This window comes from Chrysochloris asiatica, unplaced genomic scaffold, assembly GCF_000296735.1.
Source record: "Chrysochloris asiatica unplaced genomic scaffold, ChrAsi1.0 scaffold00260, whole genome shotgun sequence".
In the NCBI taxonomy this organism is placed as follows: Eukaryota; Metazoa; Chordata; class Mammalia; order Afrosoricida; family Chrysochloridae; genus Chrysochloris; species Chrysochloris asiatica.
Genome location: NW_006408778.1, coordinates 3,376,616 through 3,387,897, shown reverse-complemented (window position 1 = coordinate 3,387,897; position 11,282 = coordinate 3,376,616). Strand labels below are relative to the sequence as shown.

At 41.2% G+C, this 11,282-nt stretch overlaps 1 pseudogene; it reads right to left on the bottom strand.

Moving 5' to 3' along the window:
- The window catches only part of LOC102827731, a 32,334-nt pseudogene extending 22,745 nt beyond the window's left edge, over positions 1-9,589 (bottom strand).
- Positions 9,590-11,282: the final 1,693 nt, after the last annotated feature.

The following is an 11,282-nucleotide window of genomic DNA, read 5'->3' as shown; positions in this document are numbered from 1 at the left end:
GCAACAATAGTGAGGTTGGCCCAGGATTGGGCAGTGTTTCGTTCTGCTGTGCATAAGGTCGCTGTGAGTTGGTACTGACTCTATGGCACCTAACAAAAACAACAAGCCTAGTGATGGGAAGATTGGTTTAGATGGCAGGAAAGTCATGGTGGGAATTCAAGTTTGGGGGCCTGGCAAGGGTTTAAGAAGGCTCAAGAATGATTATGCTTCGAGGGGAAACAGTGGAGCTTTTTTCACCAGAGGCTATTCTGGGAGGAGTTTTACCTAGTAAAATTTTAAAAAACTTTTTGTTGTGGATTGAATGAAGGTTTACTGAACAGATCGTCAGTACCACATTCAACAAATGATACACTTTGTGCCATTACAATGATTGCAATGCCTTCTATGTACCATCAGTTAACAGTACTTACCTCTGTTCACTTTAACGCCTCCCTGTGTTTCCCCAAACCTTCATCTTTCCTTTGCCAACTTCCTTCTTGTATACTGCCTGCCCCATCAGCCAAATTAACATATATCTATTCTCTGTTGTTATGTGCTATTGTGTTGGTTCCAACCAATAGCAACCCTGTATAGGGTTTTTGAGGAGTGGCTGGTGGGTTTGATCCACAGGTCTTGTGGTTACCAGTCTAGTGCTTATCTTACAGCTCAACCCCAGTTCTGTCCTCTACCCGGTTAATAATTTTCCCTTTCTTCCCATCCCTGGTAACCATTTTAGAATGCTTCTTTTAGCAAGAAAACATTATCTTAACTTTTTACAACAGTGGTCTCATACACTATTTGTTCTTTTGTGATGGAACCTGGAGGATAATATACACATACAAAAGTCTGTTTAACCATCTTCTACTGATGGGCATTTAGACTGTCTCCATCTTTTTGTAATTGTGAATAGTGCTGCAAAGAACACGGGTGTGCGTGTATCTGTTTCTGTCACAACTCTCATTTCTTGAGGATATATACCAAGTAGAAGGACTGCTGGTCATGCGGTATTTCTATTTCCAACTTTTTGAGAAAGCCATATTGTTTTCCACAATGGTTGCACCATTTTACAGTCTAACCAGCAAGGTAGGAGGGTCCTAGTTTCTCCACAACCTAGCCAACATTTGTGATTTTCTTTTTTCTTTCTTTTTTTTTTAAACTTTCCTATCAATGCTGGTGTGAGATGATATCTCATTGTTATTTTGATTTTGCATCTCTATGGCTAGTGATATGGTACTGACAGTGTTCCAATGCTATTCATAAGGTTTTCAGTAACTAAAACATTTGGAAGTAGTCTGTCTCCCTTTCTTCCTAGTCTGTCTTAGTCTGCAAGCTCATCTGAAAACTGTCCACCATGGGTGACCCTGCTGGCATTTAAAATAGCTTCCAGAATCACAGCAACACACAAGCACCACAGTATGACACACTGACAGATGAGTGGTTGTCAAAGACTTCATTTTGCTTGGATCAACTATCATCACTTATAGAACAGCAGTCAAGAAGTCAGATGACATATTGCATTGGGCAAATCTGCTGCACAAGACCTCTTTCAAGTGTTGAAAAGCAAAGATGTCAGTTTGAAGACTAAGATGCTCCTGACCCAAACAATGGTATTTTCCAATAACCTCATATAAATGTGAAAGTTGGACAGTGAATAAGGAAGACGTAGAAGAATTGATGCTTTTGAGTTATGGTGTTGGAGGAGAATATTGAAAGTGCCATGGGCTGTCAAAAGAACAAACAGATTTGTATTGGAAGTACATCCAGAGTACTTCTTGGATGCCAGGATGGCCAGACTTTGTCTCTCATACTTCGGTCATATTATCAAAAGGGACCAGTCACTAGAAAAAGATAATCATGTTTGGTAAAGTGGAAGGTCAGAGAAAAAAGAGGAAGACCCCAAACAAGATGAATTGGCACGGTGGCGTCAGTGATGGGTTCAGACCTAGCAACGATTGTGAGGTTGGCCCAGGACCAGGCAGTCTTTGCATAGGGTCACTATGAGTCAGTACTGACTTGATGGCACCTAACAACAACAACAATAGCTAGTGATCATGAGCATTTATTCATATGTTTGTTGGCCACCTGAATGTTTTCTTTAGTGAAGTGTTTATGTCCTCTGCCCATTTTAAAATTGGATTCTTCGTCTTCTTGTTAAAGTGTTGAAGTTCTGTTATTGCCAAAAAAAAAAATTCCGAGTCTGTGGGTTCTATTTTTACTCACACTCACTATTATGCTTGAAACTACTGCTACTACCACTGTGCCAATCCATTTCATTAAAGGTTTTCTTTTTCGCTGACTCTCCACTTTATAAAATATGATGCCCTTCTCCAGGGACTGGTCCCTCTTGAGAATATGTCCAAAGTATGAAAAGCAAAGTCTGCCACCTTGGCTTCTAAGGAGCACTCTGGTTTTACTTCTTCCAAAACAAATTTGTTTGTTTTCCATGGCACTTTTAATATTCTTCTCTAGTACCATAACTCAAATGCATCAATTCTCATAGTTTTCCTCTTTTATTGCCCAACTTTCACATGCATATGAGGTTATTGAAACTACCATGGTTTGGGTTAGGTATACCCTAGTCCTCAAGAGCCAATGATACTGAAGGAAGAAGTCCAAGGTGCATTGAAGGAATTGGCAAAGAACAAGGCATCAGGAATTGATGGACTAAAAATTGAAATCTTTCAAGAAAGTGAGGTGGCACAAGAGGCACTCACTCATCTCTGCCAAGAAATTTGGAAGACAACTATCTGGCTGACTGATTGGAAGAGATCCATAATTGTGCCCATTCCAAAGAGAGGTGACCCAATCATCAAGAAATTCTCTTCAGGTCTGGAAATGAACTCACCCCTCTGGCTCAATTTTCAATCAAACAACAGACAGGTCTATAAGAGGAACACTAGCAGGTTCAGACTCCTTAAAATCATAAATCATTTGAGATCAACAGGATGGCATTTACCTAAGGACAATGGTCAGAAGGGTTAGGAAAGGAAGATGAATGGAAAGAGGAAACACACAGGGAAGAAGAAGGATGAGGATGTTAATTTGTGGGGATGGCAATCAATGAGATGAAACAAAGTGTGTTTGAATTGTTGAATGTAAACTGTAAACTATCTCCTTAAACTTTCACCCAATTCACAGTAAAACATAAAAAAAAAAAAAAAAAGAAGAAAGAAATTACAGGAAATTTTGGGTTCAAGACAATGACCTTAATGTTATGACAGTGATACCTATTGTACTAACACTGGCCAGTATTGTTGTAAAAATGTGGCACCAAATGATCCTTCCCATGGCACTCTCAACTTCTCATCTCAACTTCTCAACTTCTCATTGATAATTCATTGTAATGGCCACACAGAACCCAGACAACACACTTACCGTTATGGGGTTTATTAAGGAAGTTAACAGGTTACAATTCAGGGTCAGAAATGCTCAAGGCACAGTTCTTCCAGTCAGGACAGTAGTGCCCACAGGAAGGCCTCTCTATTCCTGGTCTGTTTTAGGGATGCTGATTAATACAGCTCACATCACTCCCTAGTAAACATCAGCCAGAAAGCACTTGGTTCTAGCACCGTGGGTTGGCAAACCTGGTCCACACAGATAAATGCCTAGAGGAGCTTCCTGCCCAAAGTCACTCAGCTTTACTTGCTCCATTCCTCTGTCTTGTGCTTTGCCTTTTGGTTCTGTTGCTGCTAGTTCCTCTGCTACTCCTCCTGTGTTAAAACTTTCTGGCCCTGGGTCTAGGAGGCTCACTGTACAGGGACCTTGGGGTCCAAAGAACACATTCCACTCCTGACTCTTCCTCTTTGATGGAAGTGAAATCCTCTAACCTTCTTCTGAGATGGCTTATACCCGTTAGAATTACCAGTGTTTACAATCACCCTACGTCTTGTTAACCACCCAGAACTGAGTCATATAATTCTGTCAGCATCTTCTCCCACCTTCTCTTATTGTTGTCCATAGCTTGTCATGATCCACACAATGTTGTCCATAGCTTGTCATGATCCACACAATCTAAAGCCTTTGTGTAGTCAATAAAGCACAGGTAAACATCTTTCTGGTATTCTCTCATTTCAGCTAACATCCATCTAATGTCAGCAATGATATCCCTTGTTCCACATCCTTGTCTAAATCTGGCTTGAACCTCTGGCAGTTCTCTGTCAGTGTACTGTTGCAGCTGTTTTTGAATTATCTTTAGCAAAATTTTACTTGTATGTGATATTAATAATACTGCCTGATGATTTCTGCATTCTCTTTGGAATAGACACAATATGGAACTCTTCCAGTCAGTTGGCCAGGTAGTTTGTCTTCCAAATTTCTTTGCACAGATGAGTGAGTGCCTTCATATTCAATATTTAATATTCTGGTGCTGACAGTGTTCCACTGCTATTCATTAGCAGCGTTCCACTGCTATTTCAGTGACTAAATATTTGGAAGTAGTCCGTCTTTCCTTCTTCCTAGTCTGTCTTAGTCTGGAAGTTCAGCTGAAACCTGTCCAATGGGTAATCCCGCTGGTACTTAAAACACTGGTGGCATAGCTTCCAGAATCACAACAATACACAAAATACTACAGTATGACAAACTGACAGAAGAATGCTGGTCATTTGGTCTGGTGCTGGTCAATTCAGCCCTAGACATCCTACCTAGGTTAAATTGGTACCAGCTACTGGTTTGGGAGTCCTCTCACACCTCCCTGCACTTCAGACCAATTGGCCCTTTTTCTCTTTCAGCCCTAGCTCCTAAGGGCTAGGTCAGAGCCCATAGACTCAGGAGTCCACACATCTCCTACAGTTTAAATCAGTCAGTGCTTCCTCTCCTCTCTCAAGTTGTTTCTTGTTTTCTGCATTCTCTACCACATTCACTCATCAAGTGGACACAGGTGATCACTAGCGAGCATATGAGGCTGTCTGCTTGCTGGTTCCTTTTAACTTTCAGTCTTAGAATGGGGTTTTCTCTGATGATCACAGACTTTCCCTACCTCAATACATTCAATGACAAACAACTTACTCAATATTCAAAATGTCAGTCATTTTTCTTTCTGCAGGTCTCCTTCAAAAGTAAATCTCTGTTCTCTTAGCAGTTCTGGGTGGGGCTCAGACTCCCACCCAAACCTCTCACTCTACAGGCAAAATGTCTGTTTCTCCTGGGAAATTCCAGCTCCCCTTTTAGTATATCCAATTTCATATAGGCTGAAGGTGGCCTTATAGGCTTACTGCAATCAACACCCACGATTCATTTCTATCAGCATGTGCATAGGGCATTGGACCTCTGACTGGCAAGGTGGATCAAGAAAGCCTCTTTTTTCATCCTCTTAATTTTTGGGGGTTGAGTGAATAAAAAGAAGTAAGGAGTGAGAATTAGGGTTGGGACTATGGTCAGGAGTAAGGCTTGGTCTAGTTTCTAGGGTTATAGTTAGGCTTTTTTTTCTTGAAATAGATTTTATTCTTCTTCATTTGGAAGTTCTGTAACTGGATTGTTCCCTCATTTTATTTTTGTGTTGTTATTACTGTATCTCTGATTCTCTCTTTTCAGTCTTATTGTTGTTGTTAAGAGCTGTCAAGTTGGTTCCAACTCATAGTGATTCTATATAGCGTTTCCAAGGAGCAGCTGGTGAATTTGAACCACTGACTGTGTGGTTCAAATCGACCTTGTGGTTCAGGGCTTTATCCTACAGTACCACATCAGGATTTACAGGTCTGTTTTGTCTACTTCTATATCTGGGTTGAGACTAGGTGATATTGTTATGGATGTTAGTGTCAGGTTGCTGCTGACATCTATTTCTGAAGTCTTCTGGATTTCTAATTGCTGTTTTCATATGGTTCCCAATTTTTTTTTTTCAATTAGTTTATCAGTTTGTTTTCTGAATTTTTCCATAGTTTTGTCTTATGTTTTCCTTGATTCCATCTATAGATATCTTGATCTTTCTCACGATGTGTTAAAGTTGGCTAATTAGCATTATTTAAAATTCCTTATCAGGTAGTTCTGATACCATTTCTCATGTTATATTTTCTGACTCTATTTTGGTGATTTGTTTAAGGCACTCTGTCTTAGTTCTTCATGTAAGCTGAAATTGTCTGTTTTCTCTCAGACATTGTGAGAGATTTAGTTGGTGATCATATATTTGTGTTATTGTCAGGCACTCACCACCTGTCTCCTGGTGGATATGGTAGAGAACAGAAGTATGAATGCTGTTTTCTGTTCACTGTGTAGCTAGTCCAGGGCATTTTCAGGCATTTCCAGAATCAGGGGCTTCACTGATCTTAGGCAGAGCACAGGAGGGGATGCCACTGACAATTAGGTTGGCTTTCTATGCCCTTACCTACTAAAAGAATTACATCTCTTGCTGCCAACCTCCAGCTTCATCCTGTGCATGCAGGCCTGTGTCAACAGTTGCTAGCAAAAGTTCAAGATGGCTATGCCACACCAGCCTACAGTCTGCCTGTTTTTCTGCTGTTGCATTGCTCCTATTTAGCTTCTTATTCCAGATGGCACTTAGTCCACCTCTCTGTCCTATCCTCTGATGCTCAGTGTTCCAGAATCACCATCTGTACATGTTTCACTCAAGTCTCTCATGTCTTTGTTGCAGAGGGTTGGCTCAGTGCATCTGCTTACTCCTCCATCTTGCCCCAGACTCTTGGCCCTCTGTTAATCATCTTGTTTAGACAGCCAAACTTTTGCCCCAGATAACTCCAGTAGTAGATATTCTCTGTTAAGTTGCAGCATAGCATCTCTTACATTCCTTTCAGCTATTATAGTTTAAAAAACAAGAGCCAGAGTAACTATCTAAAATTCAAATGTTTTACTTCCCATGTCTCCTTATTCTTTATCTTACAAAGCCACATACTTCCATGAGTCTGGAGCAATTGCAATGACCCATACTTCTGACACCAATCTGCAAAAAAGAACCAAAGCATCCCTTCCTAAGCCACTCTATATGTCTCATCTATGTTCAATAATTCATGGCAATGGCCACACAGCTATACTCACTGTTAGGGGGTTTATTAGGGAAGTTAACAGGTTACAATGCAGGTTATAAATGCTCAAGGCACAGTTCTTCCAGTCAGCATGGCCTCTCCTCAGCTGTGCCCACTGGAAGGCCTCTTTCTGACTGGTCAATGTTACAAAGTTATTTCAGGGCTACTGACAAAAGCCCACAGGTTGCACTACTCCACTATAACCTCAGTTTGAAGGCACTCGGTTCTAGCTCTGTGGTCCAGCAAATCTGGCCCCTACATTAAATGCATAGAGGAACCACACTCTGCAAGCAAGCCTCCTGCTCAAAGTCATTTAGCTTTACTTGCTCTGTGGAATGGGAAGCCCACTGCTCTGTCTCATGCTCTGGCTCTTAGTTCTGTTGCTGCTGTCCTTCTGCCACTCCTCTGGTGTCAAAAGCTTTCTGTCCCTGGGTTGAGGGGGTTCAATGGGCAGGGACCTTGGGTCCAAAGGATACACTCCATCCCCGACTCTTCTTTTTTGATGGTAGTTAGATCTCCCCCAACCCAGTTCTGGGATGGCTTATTTTATACCCAACTTCAAGTTCTAAGTTTTTATAATCACTATTAGCCCTGTTAATTCCTCACAATTGAATCATATAATTCTGTCAGCATCTTCTCCCACCTTCTCATGCCCAGACCCATCAGGGCAAAATATTGTTTGGTGGGAGTTTACAAAGATTCTGACTAGAAGACACATGAAATAGTTCACTTGTAAAGGAGGGCAGTAGTCAACTGAAGAGCTAGTGTCTTTCACAGAATGATATTTACAACAGGGGGATCTTCATCTCAAACTCTTTCTGAAAATTGTAATATAGGCATGTCCTGTGATATATCTGAGTGCAGAATTGGTCCTAGGGTCCTAGACAAATTCCTAGGGTCCCCCCAGTGAGGTAGATTGCCTCATGGAGAGGACATTTACTTACTGCTCCTGTTAGCTGCCTGCACAACTTCCAAGTAACTGGAAGGGTCATTAACTCTGATACAAGAGTTGATGGCTTCTTTCACCAAGTCCTTCTGGAGTTGGGCTTGGGCCAGCTGACTCCACACGGCAGGCTTGTTACATTTCTTCACAAACTCATATGATCTCTCTAGGTTTCCAATGTGTTCGAGGAGGCCTAGGAGTTCCAAGGGGGCACTCATTCTCTGCCATATAAATTGGCTCCAGTGAACACAGAAACTTTTGTCTAATCCTGTATTCTGCTTAAAGTATCATGACTACTTCAGTTTCTTGAAGGAGTGAATGAAGGTGACGGATAAGAGGCATTGTGGGTGCAGGGAATATGTTTGACAATAAAAAGACACATTCTAGCAAAAAAAAAACCCAAACCTCCCAAACCCACTGCCACTATGTCAATTTTAACTCATAGAAACCCTACATAGGGTTTCTGAGACTGTAAATCTTTGCGGGAGCAGATGGCGTCATCATTCTCCTGTGGAGCAGCTGGTGGGTTTGAACTGCTGATCTTGTGGTTAGCAACCCAATGCCTAACCCACAGCAACACTAGGGCTTCTTCACTCCAGCAAAGAGACCTAAAAATGGAGACCAGGAGTGGAGAACAGTTATTGCTGTCTGATCTTTGTAGGGAGAGGAACCAATGCCATTAGGTGTGTAGACTTTGAGCAGTTTCACACGATTTTCTATGGAGAACGGGACACAGGCATATAGGACACCTGAGGGTTTGACTGCAATGGTTGTCATCACCATGTGGGAGCTGAGGTGGGTAGCAGCAGCAGCTGCCCACCCCTTGACAGTGTGGTCTGGTCTCAGAGCAAGGGCACAGCCCAAGAAGAGCTTCTGGACCAGAAAATCTATCCCTATATTGGAAGAGATAAGGGAGTAAAGGTTCTTGGTTGGGGAGCAATGAATGTGATCAATCACGTAGTTTACAATGGGATGAGGATGAAGGGAGAAGCATTCTTGAGGAGGTAGATGCAGGAAGGACCATCAGTATTGCTCTGGGTGTTCAAGCTCAGATGGGGCCAGTGTCAGGTTGTCTGAGGGGGTGAAGCAGCGTGGTAGTGAAGGGCTCACATCATGTGATGTTAGCATGTGAGAATCCAGCAATCAAACAGCCAAGTCACCAGGGTTGATTGTGCCATCTTGCGTCAGGTACCCACTTCCAGGAGAGTGATGGAGAATAATCAGGAACAGATAGAGATTAAACAGACAAGGTGAGGCCAGGAGTGAGTAGGCTGGGAAAATGGTCACAGATGAATAGCAGAGAGTAGCAATATGTGCTAGACAACAAAGGGTCAGAAAGTATTAGTTGGGACAAGGATTTGAGTGAGCAAGTACAACCTGGCAGAGGGCCACAGAATCAACAAAACCATGCAGAGAAGTGCACTGGATCGCAAAGGTATTCACATCAAACTTTTGGAAGATGGTGAAGGTCTCCTCATACAGGGTACAGCTGATGGCAGTGTTTGCGATATCTGGTGCATTGTAGTTGTCCAGGTGGTTGATGTAGTCTATGACTCTTGTGCGGTCCGCCTTGATAGCTGTCAGGATCAGCAGGTTCTGGAGATTGCTAAAGAGAGGTGATTATCAGTGCAGCATTCATACTGTATTCTTTAGCAGGTTGAGGCAGTCTAAGACCCTTCATTTTTCTTAACGCCATGTATACACATGCACAGGACTGATATCTATATCTATATCTATATCTATCTATCTATCTATCTATCTATCTATCTATCTATCTATCTATCTATCTAGCGAGCTATGGTAGCGTAGTGGTTACAAATCGGGCTGCGAGCTGCAAGGTCAGCAATTTGAAACTACCAGCTATTCCGCGGGAGAAAGATGAGGCGTTCTGCTCCCGTAAAGATTTATAGCCTCGGAAACCCTGTACAGGGTCGCTATGGGTCGGAACCGACTTGAGGGGACTTAATAACAACAACAAATATACATATATATGTGTATTAATAAGTGTATGGGGCCTAAGGAGTCCCTGGGTGGTGCAAATTGGCAAGCATTTGACTACTAACTGAAAGGCTGGAGTTAAAGATAATGGAATTTTTCCACGAACATTTTGAAACTTCCTCATACTTGTTGTTGCATGCTGTTGAGTTGGTTCCAATGGATAGTGACCTTGCATAGGGTTTCTATACAAATGAAAACAAATGGCTAATAAAAAAATTCTATTTACAATAGCTCCAGAATATAAAATATTTAAACATAAATTTAACAAAAAGATATATATGATCTATATGCTGAAAATTATAAAATGCTGATGAAAGAAATCAAAGATCTAAATAAACTAAGAGACATATTGTTTAAAGACTGGTACTTAACATAATAAAGATGCTGATTTTCTCTACATTGACCTAAATATTACATGCAATGCCAATCTATATCCTGGCAGGTCTTCTAATAGACAAGCTAATTCTAAAAGTGACATGGAAAGGTAAAAGAAATAACTAAAACAAATTTGAAAAAGAATAAAGTTGGAGGAGTCATACTACCTGGCTGTAAAATGAACTCTAAAGTTATAATAATCAAGACAGTGTGGCATCTGTAAAGGGATAAACACTAAACTATTGAACCCCTCCAAAAAAACCCCATGTAAATGTGGCCAACTGGTGTTTGGTTAAGGTGCAAAAGCAATTCAATATAGGAGAGGGTAGTACTTTCATATCACATTGCTGGAGCAACTTGGGCAAAAAGAACCTCAGCCTAAACTTCACACCTTCTACAAAGACCAACTCAAAAGAATCACAAATGTAAAATTATAAAACATTTAGAAGGAAACAGGCAAAACACTTCATGATTTGGGATTCTGCAGAGTCCTTATACATCAAAACCACAATCCATGAAAAAAAAATTTTCGTCAAAATTAAAACTTCTACTCTGCAAAGGACTCCTGATGTGGCACTGTAGAATCACCACTGGACTGCAAACCACAAAGTCAGCAGTTCAAACCCAACAGCTGCTCTTCAGAAACCCTATACAGTGTCTCTGTGAGTCAGAACCCCACTCTATGGCACTTACCAATAACAATACAACACTTTGAAAAAGATACTAAGAGAATGAAAAGAAATGAAACAGAACGGGAGAAATATGTGCAAAGCACATTTCCAGCAAAGGACTTGTATCTAGGATATATAAAGAACTCTTAAAACTCAACTGTAAAAAGAAAAGCCAGGCAAAAGATGTGAACAGAAGAAGGTATATGGATGGCAAGTAAACATGAAAATTTGTTTAATATCATTAACTATTGTTGTTGCTAAGTGCTGTTGAGTGGGTGCCAACTCATAATGATCCTGTATGGAGTTTCTGAGGAGCAGCTTCTGGGTTTGAACTGACGATCTTGT